This window comes from Sus scrofa, chromosome X (assembly GCF_054392235.1).
Source record: "Sus scrofa isolate SSC_HxYL_T2T_F1_AM1 chromosome X, Sscrofa_HxYL_maternal_Yorkshire_Landrace_v2.0, whole genome shotgun sequence".
Lineage (NCBI taxonomy): Eukaryota > Metazoa > Chordata > Mammalia > Artiodactyla > Suidae > Sus > Sus scrofa.
The window spans coordinates 100371531-100396665 of record NC_139401.1 but is presented as its reverse complement, the minus strand read 5'-3'; the positions used below and the strand labels follow the sequence as shown (position 1 = coordinate 100396665).

The window sequence follows — 25135 nt, the reverse complement described above, 5'->3', positions numbered from 1 at the left end:
TCAGCCAAGAACCTAGCAGGCGGAGGGGAAGTTATTTTTCCTCCTCCACCTATGCTTGGTGTGTTTCTAAGCAGGACTAGGTGGTTACTCTTCTATTTTCCACCCTGATCAAACCAAACAAAAATAACCTGGCCCTTCTATGAGACAAATAGTTCCAAGCTACTGGGTTTGATCTAAGCCTGGGTTACATACAGCCTTTGAAAACCTGCAGCTGTGGCAGTTTGGTGGCACCAAAGCACAGGTTCTCAAGAAGGCCAGAGAAAAACCCCTTGCAAGAGCACTTATAAAACGTGCCAATTCCTGCGCCCCACCCCCAATTAGGAATGCTGATTTCTGAAGTCTGGGACTCCAGGAATCTAAGGGTTTTAACAAACGCCCCAGGAGATACAACCACTCCAGGCAGCCAGATATGCCAAAGGATGGACAGAAGAATGCAACTCATGTTTATGGAGCTACTTCGCCTACAGTGACTTAATGGTGCACATTTCCAAATCCATGGAGGTGGGGCCCTCTCTCGTGGTGAGCATTTGTGAATAGACATTATCTGCATTATGGGCTGGTTTGGCTTTGTCAGGGGTCTAGTCTTTCAAATCTGTTTTTCAGCCCTCTCGGAACCTACATTTAGCAGGAAAGGGTACTATCAGGAAACTCACTGTTAAGTAATGGCACCTGCCTGAATCCCCGCCAAGAAGAAGAGAAAGAATGGGAAAGAAAAGAGGACTTGAAAGGAACACGGGCAGGAGTCCATCGCCCGCACAATACCTCATCAGAGAACCCTGCCAAGAAAACAGCCATGGAGAACGTGCCTTTCCCCTGTGGATCAATTTGATTAAAAGTGCAAAACCAATGACAATTACACGACAGGTCCACAATCCTTTATCTGTAATCACCAAATCCAAAAAGCTCAAGAAACTGAGAGTCTGGGGGTTTGGGGGGGGTTGGTGTTTTTTTTTTTTGTTTTTTGTTTTTTGTTTTCAAAACTAATTTGGCAGCAAATATGACTTGAACTGAGCTGAGGCTATTTACAGACTCTTTCACTTATGGTGAGTATTCATATGTTTTCTGAAAAAAGAATGTGTTTTGATCATGGGTGCTGTCCCAGCCCCCACTGGGCAGTGTCTGTAAAACACTCCACTGCCTTTCTAAAATCCAGCAAAGTCAGACTTCGGAAATACATCTGACCTTCCTTAATGGTTTGAGATAAGGATTGTCAACTTGGATTCAAACATCCAGACATGAACTTAACCCCACTCCCCCACCCCACCCCTCAGGAGCAGCCCAAGAAAAGCAAGAAACAAAGCTGTATTCTTTACCACTGACCCAGCAGTAAAGTTACTCACCTTAGCCAAGGAACCAAGTTGGAGGCTGTACATAGATAGCTACCAAGCATCAGGCCCATCAAAGCCTCACTCAGAAAGCTACAGTATATAGAAAGTAGCCAGGGGCCCTCAACCACCTTGGAAAGAATCCTTCTGGAGTCACCTAAGAGCCATGCCAGTAGTCTTCCTGAGCTTCTCGAATAGCCTAGATATTTCCAACATGCTAATACAGAGAAGCAAAAATGTGACCCTAGGCCCCACTGTTAACTCTTACTTTCTAGGCCCACAGCCAAGAGGAGATAAATAAGCAGATGTGGGGAATAAGTCAGCAATTTCCCTGTAACTGCTCTATTTAGCTGGTTCTGATCCACGAGCCCTATGCCAGAAGCCCAGAAACCTACCAAAGAAAGCAAGCCTCTAGGCCCAACTCAATCATGGATTTGATTTCATGCAAGGCAACACATCTAGTCCTGCCTCTAAATGAGGTTTCCAACAGTTCTTTCGTGTGGTCATGTCATTCCAACCAGCACATCGGCCATCCTCCCCTGTGTTGCCCGTCTAGTCCAAAGACCAGGATAGAGGGCTTTTTCGAGCAATCTTTAACTCAGATATATGTAGCCATTAATCAAAAAAGCAGATTCAGAAAAGGACGTAAACTCAGTCTCCTCTGGAGACTTCACAGATTTATAATAATGAACCTCTCTGCTTTGTCCTGCTGGAGCCACATCCATAATCACCATTAACCAAAGGAGTCTCGTGAGGACATGTTAATTCTGAGGCCGGAAGGCCCCCAGCCTTGGCCTGCATAACCCTGCTCTCTTTGATTGGCTGCCAACTGCCTCCAAATTTTGGTAGCATGTGCTTTAGCCTAGCAGATGGAAAACTCAACTGTCCCATCAGCTGCAAACAGAGTGGGAAGAGCAGACACTTGCAAGTGCAAACAAAGGCGGCATACAGAGAAATGCTACAAAGCACTTCTATTTACCCCTAGCCTGGGAGGTAAGCGGGGCCTTGCTAGGAAACTCCATTTTGCAGGTGGAGAAACACAGGGGGACGGTTCTGATAATCTTTCTGGCAAGAACCCATGTCCTTAGATCAACACACCTCACACCTGAGGTGGTCTCAGCCGCACGGGGCCTTCTCTTCTTTAGCCGCTAGCCCTGCCCCCTGACCCCCCAAGGCATACCGGGTGGCACCCTAGTGGCCTCACACCTGCGTCACCACACAACTCACCAAATCTAGTCTCTCTACGAGATAAGACATCTCCAAACACAAACCTACCTGGACAGCAAAGTATATATTACACAGACGGGTTTCAGAGTCTAGCATTCCCTAAAGACAGGCTCATCTTGGCTCCAGCCTTTCAGGGAGTTACTCAATTTTCCTGGGTCTCTCCCATGTATACAGAAGGTATACAAGTTATTAAACATCTGTTGGTTTTCCCCTTGGTGTGCTGTCTTTTATTACAAGGGGATCTCAGCCAAGTATTTAGAAGGGTAGAGGAAAATTAATTTTCCTCCCCTACAATACACACACACACACTCTTTATTGCTTTAATTTGCATGTCTCAGATTACCAGAAATATTAATCTCTCTAACATGTTTTTTGACCAGCAGTATTTCTTCTTTTGGGATGTGACCACCTGTGGCTTTTGCCTGTTTTTTCAACTGGTATGTTCTTTTTCTTATTGGGTATTAAGAGCTATTTATGCTTTAATGACATCTAATAGACCATTTACATTTATTACATATATTTGTTCCCATGTTGCCATTGTCATAGCTCTGTTTCTTCAATGAATGGAAGTATTTTTATATCTTTATGCAACCAGACATATGTGTCATTTCCTTCATGGCTTCTGCCTTTGATGTCATGCTTTGAAAGTCTTTTGCAACCCTGGGATTAAAAAAAGAGTCACTAACTTTTTTCATAATATTTCTTTTTGTCTTCCTATATTTTCTAGGGCCGCACCTGCGGCATGTGGAGGTTCCCAGGCTAAGGGTCCACCAGCCTACACCAGAGCCACAGCAATGCCAGATCCGAGCCACGTCTGTGACCTACACCACAGCTCATGGCAACGCTGGATCCTTAACCCACTGAGTGAGGCCAGGGACCAAACCTGCAACCTCATGGTTCCTAGTCAGATTCGTTAACCACTGAGCCATGACGGGAACTCCTAATATTTTAAAATTGTAAATCTCTAATATCAAGAAATTTTATCATTGCTAATCATACTCATGCTTCCAGAATGGGCTTCTCATCTGTCTTCTTTAGGCTACCTCATATTTACTCTTCAAATTACAAAAGAAAGCACCATTTCCTATATCCTCTCATTAATTCCTTCTGTTTATCTCTTTCTGAGAAATGACTATTCTTGTCAATATAAGGAGCCTTCTCTCATGAATTTAGATGAAAGGGAAATTAGAGTACCTACTAAGAAATTTCTTAGGCTTCGAAATCAACATACAATGGATTTAAAAGATTGCAAATTCATTTCAAATCCAGAATGTCCCCAGACCTGAAAGACCAGACTGTAACCTGCCTGAATTATACCCAAAGAATGAGGTTGGCCGATCATTGAGGAATAGAATAAGGACAGTAACAAAGGCGTATATATTTGGCAGTATCCACATCTAAGCACCACCCAGGGACCAGAGAACCCTAGCTTATGAACATCAAGTTTTCTGGTCCCATTGCCAAATTCATCCCTATTAAGATGGAAGCAGGACAGGTAGCATCGCTAAGTGGGTAAGCTGATAGACTTTAGAGTTAAGACAGATTTTAGACCACATGCTGGCTCTGCCACTCACCAGCACAGTAACCTCGGACATGAGATTGTCGGAATCTTCACCTCGAAAATAGGAATAAAAATAGTGCCTATGTCTCACGAGGCTTTGGAGAGGATCAAATGAGATAAAGCAAGCAAAGTCCTTGGCACAATGTCTAGCACATAGCTAGCACGCAATACATAGCAGCTATAATTATTCTGCTCTTGAAAGAAAACGTCATCCCTACTGTGAGCTGTACCAGCAAGGGCTCATACCAAACTTCCAATTCCTCTGCCTGCACTTGTTCTATTTCCATGTCTGCATAATAAATGTGCTAGTATATTACTTGGCTTCCCAGGTGCAGCTGCCTACAAGGAGAGTATTCTAAACACCTGAGGCTCAGTTTCCTCATCTGTCAAATGGGGATTACATTAGTACTAACTCATATTGTGGATGCGAGGACTGAAGGTTTGAAGCACTTAGTTCAGTGCCTGGCACATTGTAAGGAATAACCCAAGTACGAGCTATTCATAGTATCGTCCTTCCTGGATGTCCTTTCTGTTCGCCTCTCAAATTGCATCCAGGCCCATAGCAAGTTCTATCTCCCCAACAGAGCCTTCTCCAATAAATCCAGGTAACACCCCTCTTTTTTTTTTTTTTTTTTTTTTTTTTTTTTTTTTTTTTTGCCAATGGCCCGTACAACTCATTAGGTACTCAGGTTTTATTTAATTTGGGATATTAAATGGCTCCCTATGGTTGCACATAGTGCTATAATAGACTGAGAGCTAGCATCTGATTATCAATTGTTCCCTCCTGATGAATCTTAAATCAGCATTGGTGAGTCACTGAAAAAGTCCACCGTTGTTTGTAGGGCAATCAAGGAAGGCCCTCAACAACGCTGTATTTCCCGCTATGTCTCAGATGTTCACCCTGAACTTGAGTTTCTACATTCTAAATGGAAAAGAATAATAGTACTTGCCTCCAAGGTCTTAAACTCAACCGTTGTTTCAAGGTAGGTAACAAATGCTTTCTGGGTGTTTCCATCTGGATGTCACGCAGGTGTCTCCGACCTGACATGCCTAAATCTCAACTTGCCATTTTCTTTCCTTAACCTCTTCCCTAACTGTTCCCTCAAAAATTGGGAGATAAGGGACAGCTCTTCCAACAGAATTCCAACTGATGAAGGCAAAAGAAGGCATGCGGGAAACACTAGGCAGTGCTGTGGCAATACTTGCTATAGGACAGAACCGGTGATAGATGCTGACGAGTAGTGAAAAGAATAGCATTGTTGCATGGAGAGTATTTGTCAATTACAAAGGGAAAACAACAACTTTATGGTGGAGAAATCTGACAGGCACCACCTTAACCAAATGCCCAAGGTTAAGGTCACCAGTCATAATGCATATCATCATGTACCCCTGATATGATGCACCAAGAAGGGGACAGCATCACTTGCCCAAATTACCCAAATGCAATCATGAAAAAAGTCAAACAGGTTTAAAGAAGGAGTATTTTACAAACTAACTGACCAGCACTCTTCGATATTAACAAGAAAATGAAAGATGGAGCCTGAGGAATTGTCACGGATGGAGAAGACTACGAGGACATAACAACAAATGCAATGTGGGATCCTGGAATAGACAAAGGACATTTGTGGAAAAACTCGTGAATTCAGAATAAAGTCTATTAGTTCAAGTACCCATGCTAATTTCTCAGTTTTAGGAATTTTACCATGGTTATACAAGACGTAGACATTAGAAGTTGAAGGAAGGGTACGCAGAAATTCTCCGTACTATCTTTACAACTCTTCTGTAAATCAAAAATCATTTTAAAACACAAAGTTTTTACAAACTACTGTATATAAAATAAATAAGGACCTATTGAAGACCACAGGGAACCATATTCAATACTTTTAATAAACTATAATGGAAAAGAATATGAGGACTTCCCATCATGGCAAAGCGGAAACGAATGCGACTAGGAACCATGAGGTTGCAGGTTCAATAACTGGCCTCGCTCAGTCCGTTGAGGATCCGGCGTTGCAGTGGGCTGTGGTGTAGGTCGCAAACACGGCTCGGATCTGTTGTTGCTGTGGCTCTGGCATAGGCCGGCGGCAACAGCTCTGATTAGACCCCTAGCTTGGGAACCTCCACATGCCGCAGGTGCAGCCCTGAAAAGACAAATGACGAAAGAAAGAAAGAAAAGAATATGAAAACAACATATATATTTCAATTTCTAAATCAACTATATTTCAATTTTCAAAATTTATTTTATTTTTTTGGCCATGCCCACAGCATGGGGAAGTTCCCAGGCCAAGGATAGAACCCGCATCAGAGTAGTAACCAGAGCCACGGGAGTGAAAACACCGGATCTTGGATGCACTGAGCCACTAGGGAACTCCAGTAAATGTATTTTTAATTAAAATAAAATAAAATACAAAGTTAAAAAACATGGTACTGTAACCCAATCAATTAGCCTATCATCAAACCTCAGGGCTATCTTTGATGCCGCCTCTCTTTCTCAGGCCCCACATGTAGTCAGTCCCCAAGTCCTGTCATCTTGACACTCTAACCTTTCCAATAAATCTCAGCTCTATACGCATTACCTTTTCCTAGTTCAGTCCCTCTCCTTTTCTTCAATTCCTGGAACAGTTTCTTATCTGATCTCCAGGTCTCCAGGGTCTGCCCTTCTTTATTCTAGTTCATGCAGTACTGCCAGGGTCCTATTCCTACAGCAGAGCCCTAATCATGTTCTGCACCTTAAAAATGTCAGATGAGACATTCAACACTATTAGATTAGCTCTATTAGAATCTCAGCTGACCCCTGTATACAAACCAACAAGCTAAGTCTAAAGTTCATATGGAATTGCAAGGTACCCTAAACAGCCAGAACAATCTTGAAAAAGATGAAGTAGGAAGACTCACACTACCTGATTTCAAAACTTACTGCAAAGCAACAGTAATAGACACTGCGGAACTGGCAGAAGGAGAGACATAGAAGACTAATGGAATAGAATTCAAAGTCCAAAAATAAACCCTCACGACTGATTTGTAACAAGGGTGCCAAGAGCATTCAAAGGGGAAATAAGTCTCTTCAACAAATGGTGCTGGGAGAACTGGCTGGGACAACATGTATAGGAATGAAATTTGGACCCCTACCTCACAACCAGTCACAGAAATGAACTCAAAATCTAAGACTAAAACATAAAAGCAAAAACTATAAAACTCTTCAGAGTAAACACAATGGTAAATCTTCATGGTCCCGATTTAGCAATAGATTCTTAGATGTGACACCAAAAGCATGAGCAACAAAAGGAAATACAGGTAAACTGTATTTCTGGAAAATTAAAATATTCTGTGCTTCAAAGCATGCTATCAAGAAAGTAAAAAGAAAACCCAAAGATTGGGGAAAAGTTTTTGCAAATCCTGTCTCTGGTAAGGGTCTAGTATGTGGGATATATAGACAGTTCTCAAAACTCAACAATAAAAAGATAGACTATCAAATTAAAAAAATGGGCTGAGGAGTTCCCATCATGGCTCAGTGGTTAACGAACCCAACTAGTATCCATGAGGACGCAGGTTCAATCCCTGGCCTTGCTCAGTGGGTTAAGGATCCAGCATTGCCGTGAGCTGCGGTGTAGGTTGCAGACGCAGCTCAGATCCAGTGTTGTTGTGGCTGTGGTGTAGGCCAGCAGCGACAGCTCCAATTGGACCCCTAGCCTGGGAACCTCTATGTGCCAAGAGTGCGGCCCTAAAATAGCAAAAAAAAAAAAGGGGGGGTGCTGAGAAGTATTCTCTGATAATCTATGTGAGAAAAGAATCTGAAAGAAAATGGATATGTGCAATGACTGAATCACTTTGTTGTACAGAAATTATCACAACCTTGTTAAGTCAACTAGACCTCAGTAAAACGTTAAATAAAATGGGCTAAGGATCTGAATAGACATTTTTTTCCCAAAGAAGACATAACAATCAGCCAATGTGCACATGAAAAGGTACTCAATGTCATTAGTCATTAGGGAAATGCAAGTCAAATCTACAGCGAGACACCACTTTGCACGCGCAAGAAGGCTAAAAGAGAGTTCCTGATGTTCCCAAGTGTTCATGATGATGCGGAGAAACTGGCAGTCTCACACACTGCTAGCACGGGTGTAAAACGGAGCTGCGATATTGGAAGACAGTTTGGCAGTTCCTCAAAACGTGAAACAGAGTTATCATATGACCCGGCAATTCCACCCCTAGGTATATATCCAAGAGAAATGGCCACATAAAAACTTATACATGGATACGTTGTATTTATAAAACAGCAACATTATTCATAACAGCTCAGAGGCAGAAACTCCCCAAATACTTATCACTGGACGAATGGATAAACAGAATACAGTTTACCTATACAATAGAATATGCTTTGGCCATAAAGAAGAGTGACACTCTAGAGTTCCCGTCATGGCCCAGCAGAAACGAATCCGACTAGGAACCATGAGGTTGCAGGTTCGATCCCTGGCTTCACTCAGTGGGTTAAGGATCCGGCATTGCCGTGAGCTGAGTGGGGTGTAGGTCGCAGACATGGTTCAGATCCCGAGTTGCTGTGGCTCTGGTGTAGGCCGGTGGCTACAACTCCGATTCGACTCCTAGCCCGGGAACCTCCATATGCCACGGGTGTGGCCCTAAAAAGCAAAAAAAAGAAAAGAAAAGAAAAGAAAAAGAAGAGTCAACGTTCTTATTCATGCTACAGCAGGGATGAACCTTAAACACATTATACAAAGTGAAAAAAAGCCAGTCAAAAGAGCCCATATATTATAGGACTCCATCTCAGAAACATCCAGAACAGGCCAATCTATTGAAGCAGAAAGCAGACCAGTCGTTATTTAGAGCTAGGGGAATGGCGGAAGGACAGGTGGGAGAGCGAGTGGCAGCAAAATGGTATGGAGCTTCTTTTCGAGGTGATGAAAATGTTCTCAACTCACTGTGGTTAATGGCTGCACATACTGTGAACTAAAAAAGAACTGATTGAACACTTTCAATGGGTGAATTATGTGGTAAATGACTATATGTATATTTTAAAATAAACTGCAGATGGCTCCTTATGGCTAGCTGAATAAAGTCCAAAGTCCTTAATTTGGGATCCAAGCCCCTCCCCTCCCCCAGCATGATTCCAACCCCCTCCCCCACCAGCATGATTGCTCACTACCCTTTTTCAGGTGCCTTTCAATGGAAGCAAATGGAATGATTTACCATTACCCGCATACCCCATGCACTTCCCCATTTTTGTCTCTCCTCTTGCTGCTCCTTGACCTTGGAACTCTCTCCTCACGACTCATCTTCACATGGTTATGCTTCGCTTCTCTTACAAGGCCCAGTTCAAATGCTCCCTGCTATGCAAAACCTGCCCTACTCTTCAACCCTCATATAGTAGGCCCTCAAAAATGTACTTACTGAAAGAATGAAGCTAAGTATTCCTCCCACAGGATGGTTCCCACCGCCAGATGATAATCTTCTAAAAGCCACAACTGCACCTCGCTCTCCCTTTCCTAGTTATAGCTGCAGCTCACAGCTTCAGCCCCTCCCCCATCTAAGTCCCTGAGCATGGTTCCATACTTGTACCTCTCCCCAAAACTTGCTCTTGATGAAGGAAACGGACATTATGTTATGCCAGGACCGCCGAGTACAGTTGTGCAGGTTGTGCACTGCACAACCCTAGTGGCGCCATTCAATTATAGTCTATGTGAATGGCACCCTCTCCTAGGGTTGTGCAGTGCATAGCCATTCGTGGCGTCTCTGTTGGAAATGTAAGAATTTGACAACAAAGCAAAAAAAAAGAGCATTCTTTTTAGAAGAAATCACTAACTACACTGCTACTGAAAAGTGGGTATTTTCCAAATCTTATGAAGAAGATGAAAAAGCAACTCAGGAAAATAACATGGTCATAGCACACACAGTTTGCATGGAACTAGAAAACAGAAATAGCAAAAAGAAAAACTGTCATTGGTGTTTTCCAGCAGTGGAGAAAGAAAAGGCTGTTCTTGTCAATATATAAAGGTGTGAGGTACCTACAGTTTCTCTCTCGTAAGACTCTCCCATCATTGCTCCATTCATCCACCTTATGGTTTATCGAGCCATCTTCTGTAAGGTTGGGGAGTTTGAGACCAACATCCCTACGCAAGCCAATAAAAACCAGGCTTTGAACCCACCAACCAAACTGCAGCGTTAGGACTCATGTCAACTCCACCAAGGCACAGACACCCTCCAAACCCTAGCCAGAGTAGCCAGCAACAAGCCCCCCTCTGACTGCCGCAATCTAAACTCCGAGCAGGAATGGAGGACCCCTACTGGAAGCCATAAAGGGCTGGAAAGATTGGCCTTGAAGACAGTAAGTAATAGCAGAGTCCAAAGGTGCCAGACGTTGGGTCTGTTCCTTCCTTTTTGTCCCCACTGCAGTTGACTTCAGCCTTCCACTGTCCTATTTGCTCTACTGGCATATTTCTTTCCATTTCTTCTACCTCCTCCAAAGTTCCTGGATAACCCTCATCGGAATGATTCTGAACGCCGTTCACACGTATTGGTGCAATACACTTATGATGCCCTAGTCTCCTGCTATTGTAAATAACAACAGCAGTAGTAGTGACGGTGGTGGTGGTGGTGGTGACTATGATGATGATAGTGGCAGCAACTATTTTTACTGAGTGCTTCGCTATGTGCCTGGCACCATATCCATGTGTTCCTCACAGCAAGCCTATGAGGTAAATGCTATTTTCCACTCCACGCCACCCCCGTTTACATGCGAGGACACTGAGCGAAGGAAAGGTTAAATAACTTTGCCTAAGGTCACCCAGCTAAGGAAGGAGAAGAGTCAGGCCTCGAACCTAGAACTATCTGATACCAAAGCTGGTGTTTCTCACCAATACTAGCTCTTGTCTCCCTCATTCCTCTTTTGAGGAGTTTCCCCTGCCTCCTCCACTCCCCATAGTGCCTAAGACAAGTGTCAGACGGAGGGAAACTAAGTGTGACTCTGCCCCTCTGGCCAGAGCCCAGCCCAAGACACAAGCTGGAAGAGGAGGGGGGCAGGGGTAGTGAGTACAGCCGGTCATGACCTCTAGCGGAGCCCCAGGCATCCTCCGCCTCTGACCCATCAAGGAGCATGATGCTATCTTGACCCCAATCCCAGAAAAATATCTGAAATAGGAGGACCTTGTTGTCTTCAAAACTTCCAGACAACTCTGAAGGGACAGAACCTAGGTCAAATCAAAGGAGGGATGAGTGGTGGCCGACACCCTGTAGGAAGGGAACCAACTGTGTCAGGGTCACCGCCACGTGGACTGGCAAATGTGTGCAGAGCTCGGCCACTGAGAAGCTGTGTGACTACGGTCACAGATTTTGGCAGAAGAAGGAGAGGCACAGGAGTATTTTAAAAGAGAGAGCTGTGTTTTTGGGGGGAGGGGGTTTGTTTGCTATTCTTTTTAGGACCGCACCTTTGGCACATGGAGGTTCCCAGGATAGGGGTCCAATCGGAGCTGCCACTGCCAGCCTACGCCACAGCCACAGCCATGTGGGATCCAAGCTGCATCTGCGACCTACACCACAGCTCACAGCAACGCCAGATCCTTAACCCACTGAGCAAGGCCAAGGATCTAACCCACATCCTCATAGATACTAGTTGGGTTCTTAGCCCGCTGAGCCACAACAGGAACTCCAAGAGGGAACTGTTTTTTAATACATACTCCTCATTAAACCTCAGTTTTCTCATCTTTAAAAATGGGAGTGAGAATACCAAGCAATTGAAGGGCTGGTAAGTCATAAAATAAGAATGTAATAAAAGGACCTAGCCAAAAAACACATGAAAATATGTTCAACATCACTCATTATTAGAGAAATGCACATCAAAACCACTATGAGACACCACCTTACACTGGCCAGAATGGCCATCATCAAAAAATCTACAAACAATAAATGCTGGAGAGGGTGTGGAGAAAAGGGAACCCTATCACACTGTTGGTGGGAATGTAAATTGGTGCAACCACTGTGGAAAACGGCATGGAGACTCCGCAGAAAACTAAAAATAGAACCACCATTGGATCCAGCAATCCCACTCCTGGGCATCTATCCAGAGAAAACCATGACTCGAAAAGACACATGTAGTCCAATGTTCACTGCAGCACTCTATACAATAGCCCAGACATGGAAACAACCTAAAAGTCCATCAACAGGGGAGTAGATCGAGAAGATGTGGTACATATACACAAAGGAATATGACTCAGCCATTAAAAGGAAAGAAATGATGACATTTGCAGCAACATGGATGGACCTAGAAATGATCATGTTAAAGTGAAGTCAGTCAGACAATGAGACACCAACATCAAATGCTATCACTGACATGTGGAATCTAAAAAAAGGACAGAATGAACTTCTTTGCAGAACAGACATATGTTTTCCAAAGGAGAGAGGATGGCGGGGCGGGGGGGGGGGGGAATGCACTGGGGGTTTGGGATGGAAATGCTATAAAATTTAGTGGTGATGATCGTTGTACAACTGTAAACGTAATAAAATTCATCGAGGAGAAAAAAAATTACAAAGGGCCTATCACTGAGTGCCCGCATCAGTTTGTCCTTGCTGGGGTTCTGGGCACACAACGGGATGCAGGACACAGCTGCCGTCTGCAAGAAGTTCACAATCTGCCAGACAAAGGGTTTCTGATCCAGCGGACGTGACAGCACTCTGTCAAGCAGTTATAAAGCTGGCTAGCAGATTACCCTAACTCTCAGCAGGTCATTTTGTCAGATGAAAATCCTGGCAGGAAAGAAGAAAACTGCTGGCAAGAATAAAGGTTGGAGCTTATGTCTTTGCTTCCAATCTCCCATCCTCCCCTCCATGTCAGAAAACTGGGGAAGGGGACTCTTATCAACCACTGTTTCGGGAGTGTCGCATATAAACACTGCTCTTTTTCTTTACAGTACTCATCATCATTTCTCATTTGATAGTACCTCTGTGTCTGTTAAATGCCAATTTTCCCTGCTAGACTAGACTGTAAGCCCCTAGAGAGCAAGGGCTGTGTGCTGGTCCTTACTGTAGATCCCGAAGCTAACATAATGTCTGAAACATTCAAGATGCTCATCAGACACTCGTTGAATGAATCAATGAGACAAACAGATGTCTCTAGGGTAGGTGGAGAGACCTGACTACCTAGTCAAAAAGTCACTTTAAAATAGTTAAGCTGGAGTTTTCATTGTGGCTCAGCAGTAACGAACCAGACTAGTATCCGTGAGGATGTGGGTTCAATCCCTGGCCTCGATCAGTGGGTTAAGGATCCAGCATTGCCATAAGCTGTGGTGTAGGTCGCAGACATGGCTCCCATCCCAAGTTGCTGTGGCTGTGGTGTAGACCAGCAGCTGCAACTCCAATTCAACCCCTAGCCTGGGAACCTCCATATGCCGCGGGTACAGCCCTAAAAAGACAAGGAAAAAAAAAAAAGTTAAGCCTTGTTCATGCATAGAATGCCTCTCAAGATTTCCAAGAAACTGGTAATACTGGCTTGCTTCTGGACAGAGAAAATAGTAGATTAAGGGTCAGGGGTTGGAAGGAATTATACACGCACACCCTTCGTTTGATTCCTTTCAAATTCTTTGAGGTTTTGGGGGGTTTATTTTTTGTTTTTGTTTTGTTTTTTGTCTTTTGTCAAAAGACAAAAGACAGTGTGGGATCCAAGCCGCATATGCGACCTCCACCACAGCTCATGGCAACGTCGGATCCTTAACCCACTAATCGAGGCCAGGGATCAAACCCACAACCTCATGGTTCCTAGTTGGATTTGCTTCCGCTGCGCCACGATGGGAACTCCTCAAATGTGGGGAGCCGAAAAAATGCAGGGACTCAAAAAAAGGACCTTGCCTGATGGCAGAAAAACGCTGAAGGCAGTTCTTTACCAAGAAAGGGAGCCCACCTGAACGGTACCACCCAAAGGTGGGCTTTTGGTCAGGATAAAAGCTCACCTGAACAGTGCATGCCGAAGGCGGGCCTCTGGTCAGGATGAAAGCCTGCCTGCACAGTATAGGCCTCAGGTTACACAGCTCTCATTTTGATGTTGATGGGGAAGAATTGGGGCTTTCCTGGGAAAGCAATTTCCATGTTTGCGCTGGAGAACATGGATTGTTTCTCGGGTGACCTAGTCTTTCCTGTTGTTTTATTTGTTATTCAGTTTTCCTCAGTCTTTCCTGATTATTTACTTATTATTTTTATTTTCCATTCTTATTTTCCTGTGGTGATTTGTGATTTAGCAAAGTTACAACAATAACGTAATAAGAATTTCATCCTGAAGGAGTTTCCCCTATTTAAATCCAACTTAGTTAAAATATAGTGTTTATCTATTAACGAGTTATATAGTAAACTTTAGAGTTAGGATCTTGATGAGGTCCATAGAAGTTAGACATATATTATCCAAAAAACCTAGCTGTGAGTTTTGTCTTTGATTTTAAAAGCTTTTAAGTGATAGCTAGTTTAGTTAAGTTGGTTTATATTTACTTACACTATCTCCCTGTCGTAACACTTTGAAGATAAGCACCAGTCCACAAACAAGGTTTGTGAATGCCAAATTCTTGCGTCTGTGAACTCTTCAAATTGTAAAGACTGGCTGGCTATGGGATGATTTGTACTGAGTCTCCTCCTTTCCATGATGTATTGTACCTAATTGCCCTTAAATTGTACTCACTAAGTTTAGTAAAAATAGAGATCTTAAAATGTGATGTATTGTACCTAATTGCCCCTAAATTGTACCCACTGAGTTTAGTTAAAACAGATCTTAAAACATGATGTATGGCTGCTATACCATGTAATAGTTAACCAATGTACTTTTAACACTGGGATGTAATCTGTAGCAAAAAGCTGGCTATATAATCAACCACTTATGCCAATAAAATTTGAGCAGTCCAGCGCCCTGAAAGAAGGGAAAAAGAGGCTGCCTCTGTGCTGTACATTCGCCGAAGCCGCATCCCTCTCCAATCGGGAAGTGCACGCTCCCTGGCCGCGGGAGCTGGCCTCCGACACTCAAATTGTTTGAGTTTTTAAATAACGACCAAACATAAAATCTGATGAAAAACATGCGATGGTGGTTATCTCTGAGAGATGGACTTCTCAAGGATTTTCATTTGCTACGTCATATTCTCGTAATGTCTCCAGTGTTGGACCATAAGTGTCACATTGCCTTGAAGTTAAAAAAAAAAAAAAAAAAAAAAAACACACACACAATTAGAAAGGGAAAGGTCACAAAGAATAAAAACATGGTGCCTGACTCTGCTAACTTCCTGGAGTATGAGGATGGAGTCAGCTCAAAGAGTTGGGGCAGGTTCAAAAACCCGGAAAGTTCTGTCCAAACTGTACTGAGGAAAGTGAAATTGCTGTGCCTCCCCACAGATAAGCTCCTTCCTCAAGCAACTGGAAAGACTTATTTTAATCCCCGAGAGTGCCTCAAGCCACCGTTACAGCCCAGACACCAAGCCAGCTGGATAACTGGATATTTTTTTGAAGAAAAGGAGCCATTCTTTTGTCTGTGACAGCAATGACAGGGCAATCACAGGCAGCTCTGAACCCAGGTGTTCGGCTTTGCTGTTAAAACTCAATGGCTCTAACGATACAAACGAACATATTTACAAAACAGAAATAGACTCACATGGAAAACAAACTTACGACTGCCAAAGAGGAAACTGGGCTGCGGCGGGGGAGGATTGGGGATTGGGGATTAATATATGCTACAGATATAAAAGAACCAAGGACCTACTGTAACGCACAGGGAACTATAGTCAATATCTTGTAATAATGTATAAAAGAAAAGAATCTGAAAAAGAATAGATATGTATAACTGAACCCCTTTGCTGTACACCTCAAACACTGTAAATCAACTACGATTTTAAAAAAAACCTCAATGGCTCTAAATGCTGAATGCACATTAGAATGGTGTAATTAGGGATTTTGTTTTCATTAAACTGCCTAATTATTACTCTAATGTAATTATTCTAATAATTAATTAGGCAGTTAAATGAAAATAAAATCCTTATTCCTGGGGCCCGTTTGCCAAGATCCTGATTCAACTGGCTGGGGGTGGAGCCTGGGCAGCAGGATTTTAGAGCATCCCAGAGTGATTTCAAGGTATAGCCAGCTTTACAAACCCCAGTCCTATCCATTGCTGAATACCCCAGTATCCTTTGAGAAAGAGCTCTCAGCCACTATTTTTAAAACTCTTTTATAAGCAGTATGTCCCCCTCTAAGAGGGGGGGAGGGGGCAGGCCAAAGATGTCTGTAACCAAGACAACAAGTTGGGAACGCAAAGAGATAGGTCTTCTGTGATGTGCAACCAAAGAAGGCAGAAGAGGCAAAGTGGACACTGAAGAATGGACAGGAAACTAGAGAACAAAAGGCATAGGTCCGAGTGAGCACAACAAACATCAGCACATCAAACTCCTGCTTCATCTTCCAGGCTGGGTATCTGGACACATACGGCCTCGAGATGGAAAGCAACCCTGGCTTAGCAAATGAAACCCTTAAAAACATACTTTCGTAATTCAACTGACAAAATACGGGAATGTCTGCTTTGCCAGAGGTTACAAACCAACTTTTTTTTTTCCTCCAAGCCCTCTCTCACTTCCCTACCTGCACCCAGCCCTGGATTGCAAAGCAGAAATGACAATGAAACATGAAATCCGCATGGGCTTGGAGTTTGAAAAAGCACTCTTCCTCCGTATGTGCTCTGACCCTGGAGCTCAGGTTTTGTTCCCAACTCGGGAAGCACTGAGATGGATGAAAGGGCTGGGGACGCTGCAAATTGAAAGCCACGGAGTTGGCCCTTTGTTCCCTTTTTGCAGTCAGGGGCTATTCTGGAAAGCAGACATCAAAAGGAAAATTCAGCCTGCAATGAGCTGAAATTGGACAAAATGTGATGAGGCATAAATGAAAAAAAAAAAAAGAAGAAAGAAAAGGAAGAAAAAAAGGAAAAGGAGTCTTTCTTTACTCTACAGAAGGGGCTCTTTTCTGAAAACTGCCTCAAATTACAACACTTTCCACATTTGGTTCACTCCAGGAAGCTCTGCATTGTTACCTGGAACCAAACGCTTTTTTGTCCTATGTCATGGGGAGAAAATAAGGCAGATGCAAATGGCCCAGAATTTGGTGGTGTGTGACTCATTCTGCTTCCCGAAGTCCAGACAGACAGACCCAAGTTTATTCAGAGTGCCATTAAAGAGGAGGTATGGCCAGAAAACTGTGATGGAGCAAAAACACTGGTGTTTGGAGGGAATACAAAGTCATACATTACCTTTTCTTCAAGGGGCACACCGAATGGTGCTTTTCTTTCTCATTCATTATGGTACTGGCCCACCAGTCTCTGAGGACTTTGGGGGGCCCCGTGGAAGGAGCCATGGCTCTTGCAAGCCTTTGAGGTTGACTTATGGGGCTCATGATCTTTTGAATTAGCAACCTGCTGGCTGTCTTCTTCACCACGGGGAAAAATACCCAGCCTGACATGGGACTCCTGGAGTGGGTCCCACAGGAAGGCAGGTGAGAAATGAGCTATGCTATTCTCTCCAGCCAACCACATACCTTCCACAAGGACACAACCTTGGGTCACAGGCTTACAGATGGGCCTCTCTCCCCAATGCCTTTGAACTTGACTTAAGTGACCCATTAGGCTGTGTCCTTGAATTCAGCCCTAGGGCAGAGTCTATTCTGAGCAGAAGAAACCCACAAGAATCATAACCAGAAGCACAAACAACATTAAGCAACAAGTATTTAAGGTTCCTGTGTAATTTTTAATAGCCAGGGCTTGATGGTATAAAAAAGTCTAAATGGTATTAGCATCACACCAGCAGAGTGATTTCAGCAAATCACATAATCAAGAAATACCCACTGAGCCTTCCGTTGTGTTCTACACCCTGCAGATGTGGAATCCTAGAATAATGAAGAGCCATCTGTTATGTCTCAATTCTGTAAGCAGTGCCTTGGGTAGGCGGTGCTTCCTGAATTCTCCCCCAGGCCCCGCATTAGCGAACCCACCCAAATCACACAACATAATTTTTGCATCATGTTACCCTCCTGTTTCCCCTCGATTGATTGCCAGAAGTGACCCTGGTCACGTGATTAGAGACTGCCTCAACTATGCACAGAAGGATAAGTTGTTTTAATGCATACAAACTTGATTTATAGGACATATACCTCTAGAAGAAGATACCACGGCCTGGGAGTCAGAAGCCTCAGGTTCTAATCTCCAGAACAGCTGCTAACTAAAGAACAGACTTGGGCCCAAAGGCTGCCCTTTCTCAAAGTCCACATCTGTAAAAGGAGGCTGGACCAGATTTATGCTTCTCAGCCCGCTTTACCAGCCTACTAATAATGTCTCATGGGGCAAGAAAGTTGAGGCAAGTGATTATAAGAGAATATCAAAGTTTACAAATTATTTACATATCTATTCATTTGTAGTTTATCCCTCTCATAACTCACCCTTTTGCACTTGCAAAATGCTTTTTGCCACATGTTATGAGGAGAAATTGGTAGATGAAGATGCTTTCACATGTTTTCTTAGGTCAGAGAGCAAGAATGAGTTACAGATATAGCGGTCAGGAATTCTACATAACCCTAATATTATCTTCCTATTGACACAGCCCACAGCTTAGGCTGTGGAACACATGAATTCCATCGTGTGTCTAGCTGCTACGAAAAGGTTAAGGACCCCTGGGCTAAAGCATTCATTCACCTGCCAAATTATTAAGAACCTACTACCTGCCAGACACCATGCTAAGTGCTGGGGAAACCAGAGCGAGTTAACACAAACATGACCTTGGCTTCTGTGCAGCATTTAGTCTGGCAGGAGGGAAGAGAAATGACATAAAACATGCACAAATCTTGCTATAATAAAATGGGGATCAGAGTTTCGAGAGCCTGTGACAGAGCCACCATTGGGCAGCAGGCAGGAGAAGGTTTCAGGAAGAAGGAAGTGCGAGGATCAAGGCTTCCATGGTCAAGAGGTTACAAAGACATGTTCGGGGAACTCAAGGTAGCTCCTTTGGCCTAAATATACACTCTATACTGAGTGCCACGGGAACCTGTAAGAAATGATGCTGGAGAGGTGAGAAGAAGCCAGATCACACAAGGTCTAGGAAGGGATGTGAAGGAGTTGAAATGGTTCCCTCCAACGGTAAGTGCCTGTGCTTCTGCTCAGAGAGTGAAACTCAGGGGCGTGTGCCGAGGACCACAGATCTGCGACTCTGGTGCCTTTTCCCATCAAAACGCCGTGAGGAATCCCAGAATCTCAGTTAGGGGCCGAGAGACTGTCTTTCCATTCTGTTTCAGATTAAACAGGCTTTTGCCAGCTGGCCTGGGAACCGGACCCCCAAGAATATCGTGTCCATGGGAAAATGCAATCTGAATTCTAAACAGACTTCCACAGAAACTTTTGGAACAAAATCCATTCAACAGTTGTTGGGGAATGCCTGGAAAGCAATGCAACACAAGACCTTGCTTTCCTCCGTGGAGCCAGCGCTTGAAAAACAGACGGAACACTACAACCACTGTCTTAAAATAAGCACAATCTCCTCATTTTGATTAGTAGCGTTATATTTAGGTACAGCCATTGAGTGGCATCGTGTAATGACTACTTATATATTTAAGTTACCACAAAACCCCAAATATGTTGGAGATGACCAGCTACTTTAAATAAAGACAATGCTGAAACAGAGAAGACGGTGGTCTCTTTAGAAGGAAACATGGATGCAGACCAAGTCTGTATGTAATTTATACACAGTCTTCTTGTGTCCTTGCCCAATCAACTCTCAATTATCCAGGCAGTAACTCGATAAATATCTGAATGCGATGGACCATCTAATTTTGCATGGCGGCATCTCCATTGTTCGTTGCTTTCCTTTCAGGAGAGAATCCCTATTTGCACTCGGAAAAATACCCTCTTGACCCCAGGAATGCCCCAGCCTCCCCATTCCCTCACTTGGTCTCCTAATAATGAAGGAAATCAAAATGTCCCAGAACCGCCCTCCGAAGCCCCTCAGGTTACTTTACAGTAGAGTAAGTCATTCTCCAAGTTCAATGTGCCTACATTATCACCCGGAGAAGAGTGGGTTAAAATTCATATTCCAGGTCCATTCAACCTCCCCCTTTATCTGGACTCAATAGGTCTGGGGTAGGGCCCAGGAATCAACATTTTGAATAAGCACCCAAGGCAACTGACGCAAATGGCTCAAGAAGCAAGTCTTGAGAAACAGCACCAGCCATACTGCAGCTTGCCCCAAACCCAGAGCTGAGCATCACAGCTGCCACTCAGAAAGCTGGGTGCTCTGATGTGAGACACTGACAGAGGAGAAAACAGACGCGAGAGGCAAAAAAAGGAAAACAGCATCCTAGTCGACTTGCCCCCGCCTGTATTTTAGCTTTTTCAAAGCCTGTATTTTTACTTTAATCCAAGCAGATGGCATTGCCTTTCCAGCAATCTCCTACTGGCACCAGAAAAGGAACTCGACAGAGACCATTTAGGAGGAAGGTATAAAAGTGGGAGAAGAAACAACGTTAATTTGCTTGGCCCTGCCCCAACTTTTTTCAGCCTCCTTACCTCTCCTGATGGTTGGTTTCCATTTCTGGAACTCGGTGCTGTTGTGGTGGAGAAGGGAGGCCAAGGTGGGGCGGTCTTCTATTACTCACAAGAATGTTTTTTCCTCTATCACATACATAATCAAGAGTTGACTGGAAAGCGGAATAAACGAAAGGCAAATAGTCTACTGAGAGGTTAAATAGGATAAAGAAGGCCCCCTGTTGGTTGAGAGCCATGAGGTGATAAATGAACAGTCAGAATCCCTGCCTCTTTTCATTCTCACTGTTTGCCAGGAACACAGATTTAAAGCCCAGAACGTCAGCGCTTTTTGCTGGAGAGAAATAATCAGGTATCTGTGTTTTTCCACTGTTCCCCATAATCCCCAGAAGAGTCTTCAGCACTTCGTGTTAACCCGAAATGGTCACCAACTGTTGTTGATTCAGCCCCAAAGTCTACTTTTGATTGTGGACCTAGATCTGGTCTGACAATTTTATTGTGCTAAGAACGTTTAACAGGAGATCCACCTTCTCAACATCTTTTAAAGTGTACCACGTGCAATACGGTATTAACTACAGGCACAGCGTTGTACACAGATCTCAAGAATTCGTTCATCTCGTGTAATTGAAACGTGATGCCCACTGACGAGCAGTTTCCCAGCCTCTGGTAACCCTTCCCTCTCAGCTTCCAGTAACCATCTCTCTGATTCTATGAAGCTGACGATTTAAATGTCTCATATAAGTGGAATCATGAAGGATCTGTCCTTCTGTGACTGGCTCATTTCACTTAGCACATGATCCTCAAGGTTCATCCACATCATAGTACATGGCGGGATTTCCCCCTCCTTATTACGGGTGAATAATATTCCGTTGTGCATATATACCTTTTCTTTATCCATTCATCCACCAATGAATGGCATTTGGAAGGTGTCTACATCTTGGCTATTGTGAATAGTGCTGCAATGAACACCGGAGTACTGATATCTCTTTGAGATTCCGATTTCAATTCTTTCGGCTAAACACCCGGGAGTAGAATTATTGGATCATATGTTAGTTCTATTTTTGAGCAATCTCCATACTGTTTTCCACAGCAGCTGTACCATTTTGCATTCCCATCAAGAGTGTACAAGGGTTTCAATTCCCCCACATCCTCATCAACACTTATCTTTTTTTTTTTTTTGGTCTTTTTGTCTTTTTAGGGCCGCATTCTCAGCATATGGAAGGTCCCAGGCTAGGGTTCGAATCAGAGCTATAGCTGCCGGCCTACGCCACAGCCACAGCAATGAGGGGTCCAAGCCGCATCTGTGACTTACACCACAGCTCATGGCAACACTTATCTTTTTTTTTTTTTTTCTTGCTATCATCAAGAAATGGAAAGGCAGAGTTCCCGTCATGGCTCAGTGGTTAACGAATCCGACTAGGAACCATGAGGTTGCGGGTTCAGTCCCTAGCCTTGCTCAGTGGGTTAAGGATCCGGCGTTGCTGTAAGATGTGGTATAGGTCACAGACTCGGCTCAGATCTCGCATTGCTGCGGCTCTGGCGTAGGCCGGTGGCTACAGCTCCGATTCAACCCCTAGCCTGGGAACCTCCATATGCCGCGGGAGTGGCCCAAGAAATAGCAAAAAGACAAAAAAAAGAAAGAAAGAAAGAAAGAAAGAAATGGAAAGACAAGTGTAGATCTGACAATTTTTATCGAAAGAAAACAGTCCTATTCAAGCTGGCTCAATAAAAGGTAGGTTTTATGGTAATAAACCAGGCATCCCATGAGAATCCTAGTGCAAGACAAACTCAGCCTCAGGAGAACTGAAAGGTGGTTCTGGGTTCAAGGTGGTTGTAAGGAACAGCCCCTCTGTCTCTCAGGGCCTCTCTACTCCTGTTAGCTCCCTCTGTTTCCTCAGAGCACCAGCCTGGACTTGGCCGCCCATGACTGCTCCCCTCCCTGCCACATCTTTTGGCTCTTGTCCCAGCTGCAAACTGTCTTATTTAATCTCTCAGTTTCCCAATTCTAATTTCCCAGGAGAGGAAAATGAATGGCCCAGCTAATCTTATCAAGCCCATACTGCTTGCCAGGTGATCAACGGGCTGCTCTGGGGACGAGTGGCTACTCTCCATCCAACCAACCTAAGCCAGGGAGTCAGGGTCTGTGGCACACTTCATAGCCACTGCTCCCCGGCCCGCCCCCCCACAGCTGGCACAGGAGTTTGCCTTTGAAGAGGACATGGAACAGAAGGCACAGTTAAATACATATGCACAAGCCTGATGCTTCACGTATAATTTGAAAGATATGTCATGTCCATTCGGGAGCGTCAAATACCCCTATTTTTATCTTCTTAATTAAGAAAACAGCATCTGATCCCAACACAGACCTCTTAGCCTTCCACACCTACTAAACTTATTTCTTTAAACTGGTAAAAGAATGCAAATAGATTGTACTAAAGGGAAAAACACCATGCAGCCAGCTCCCTAAGGTACAGAGGAATAGCAGAAAAAAAGCACAAGATAGACAAATCCTGATAATGGATACCACTGGCCTTTAGCCCATCTCTCTTGACAGGCCTTTAGTCAGCTTGCTTTACACCCTATGATCATCTTATCTTCCTCGAAGTTTCTCCAAGTGGCATGTGAGGTCAGTGCTCCATGATAACTAGAACAAGCAAGCAGCATCAGAAACCGACAGATGGCAATTGAGAGCTTATCATTCTTGGATTATTCCATTCCCTGGAGTGATACACACTGGAGAGTGAAGCATTCTATTTTGACAGCCACCTAATAATGGCTGTCAGACACTTCTGCTACTTCTAGGCTAAACCTTCCCCTCCGTAACCTTCTTTCCTCCCATCAAGTCCCAGTGGCAACAATCATAAATGCCACGCCTGCTAAAGTCAGTAGGAGCTTTGCTAATGACAAGCGCCTGGACAGCGGAGAAAACAGAAACACTGCCAGTCGTTGAGACCATCGGAGAACCAAGGGATCAGAACAAGAAAATCTGCTGGTGGCCGTCTTATAAAATGAGCAAGGGATGGAAAGAAATTAAAAGGTCGTGCTGCCTTGAAAACACTGTTTCTCAAATTCAGAGCAGGTCCTACTGGAGGTGAAGAAAGAAATTCCAAACAGGGCTGCAAAGACCGGAGCTGCAAAGCCCTAATGACCTGTGAAAGAATTTGATACGCAGTCATCTCACAATTATCCCGGAGCAGCTTAGTTTACTGAACAGCTTTCCTGGAACTCTTAACATTAATTGATTTGCCTCTTATCACTTTAGGTAAGTTATGGTAGTTGTGGAGGAGGGAGCAGACAGAATGGTGCTCTGTTTCTGGTAACCAACAGCAGTTATCAACCTTTTTGTCCCATGTGCTACCTATTATCCCTTCGTCAAAAGAGCCCTTCAAAATCATGTAGGCTTCTTTTTCTCACCAGAGATATTATGTAGCTGTTAAAAGGAAGGAAATCGTGCTATACGTACTGGCATCCAATTCTACTGCCCAGTGAGAAGAGTTTCAGGTTGTAAGGAATCACCTTAGGGTTTTTTTTTGTTTTTTTTTTTTGTTTTTTTTTTGTTTTTTTTTTTGTTTTAACAAAAAAAGAAAGAAAAAGAGAAAAGACTTGAAAGAATAAATGCAAGCAGTCAAAAACAATCAACCCCGGTAGATGAGATTACAGAGGATTTGCACTTTCTTTTTTTTGCCATTTCTGACTTATTCTTTTGACAAAACATGGAGTTTTTTGCAATCAAGAAAAGGAGGTTTTGGAGTTCCTGTCATGGCACAGAGGAAATGAATCTGACTAGAAACCTTGAGGTTACGGGTTTGATCCCTGGCCTTGCTCAGTGGGTTGAGGATTCAGCGTTGCTGTGCAGGTCGCAGACGTGGCTCGGATCCGGTGTTGCTGTGGCTGTGGTGTAGGCCGGCGGCTACAGCTCTGATTTGACCCCTAGCCTGAGAACCTCCATATGCTGCAGGTGCAGCCCTAAGAAGACAAAAAAGAAAAGAAAAAAGAGAAAAAAGAAAAGAAAGTAAAGGAGGTTTTTAACCCTCTACAGTAGTTCACGGATAGGTAGTACCAACACGACTTGGGTTTTCACTTCTAATCTGTAGGTTCTGGAGAGGCTGGAGGGCAAAGAGTAACACAGAAGTGTCTCCAGGTTAGAAGAAAGCCATTCACTCTATTTATGGGTGTCAACGCTCAGTAAGTAAATTCCATGAATAATAAGACAGAAGGCAGTGTGGCACAGAGGTCAAACGCAGTGGCTCTGGAGTTCAGGTTCAAGTCTCAGCCTACTCCTAACTTGTTTCAAGTTTCCTCCTCTGTTGATGGCTAAGTATCAAACACTTGGAACATGTCTAGCATATGATGTGCTCAACAAATGGTAGGTAATTAAAAATCATTTTCACTTACTTTTAGTTATACTGTCTACAATTTCAGACACATTCAGCATAGATACTGCGGTACGTGTGTATATTAGTTTTCTACACTGTAGGGCAGTTA

General features: G+C 43.8%; 1 protein-coding gene, 1 long non-coding RNA gene and 1 other non-coding gene across 14 annotated transcripts in view; 1 reads left to right on the top strand and 2 right to left on the bottom strand.

Moving 5' to 3' along the window:
* The window catches only part of TMEM164 (transmembrane protein 164), a 214739-nt gene that overhangs the window by 143615 nt on the left and 45989 nt on the right, over window positions 1-25135 (bottom strand). The window lies entirely within an intron of this gene.
* LOC146394741 (uncharacterized) lies at window positions 4731-8788 on the top strand. Its single transcript, XR_014835531.1, has 2 exons — window positions 4731-6075; window positions 7656-8788. It is a non-coding gene; the product is annotated as an uncharacterized LOC146394741 (long non-coding RNA).
* On the bottom strand, window positions 9763-9845 carry MIR652 (microRNA mir-652). The gene has a single exon (NR_049178.1). It is a non-coding gene; the product is annotated as a microRNA mir-652 (primary transcript).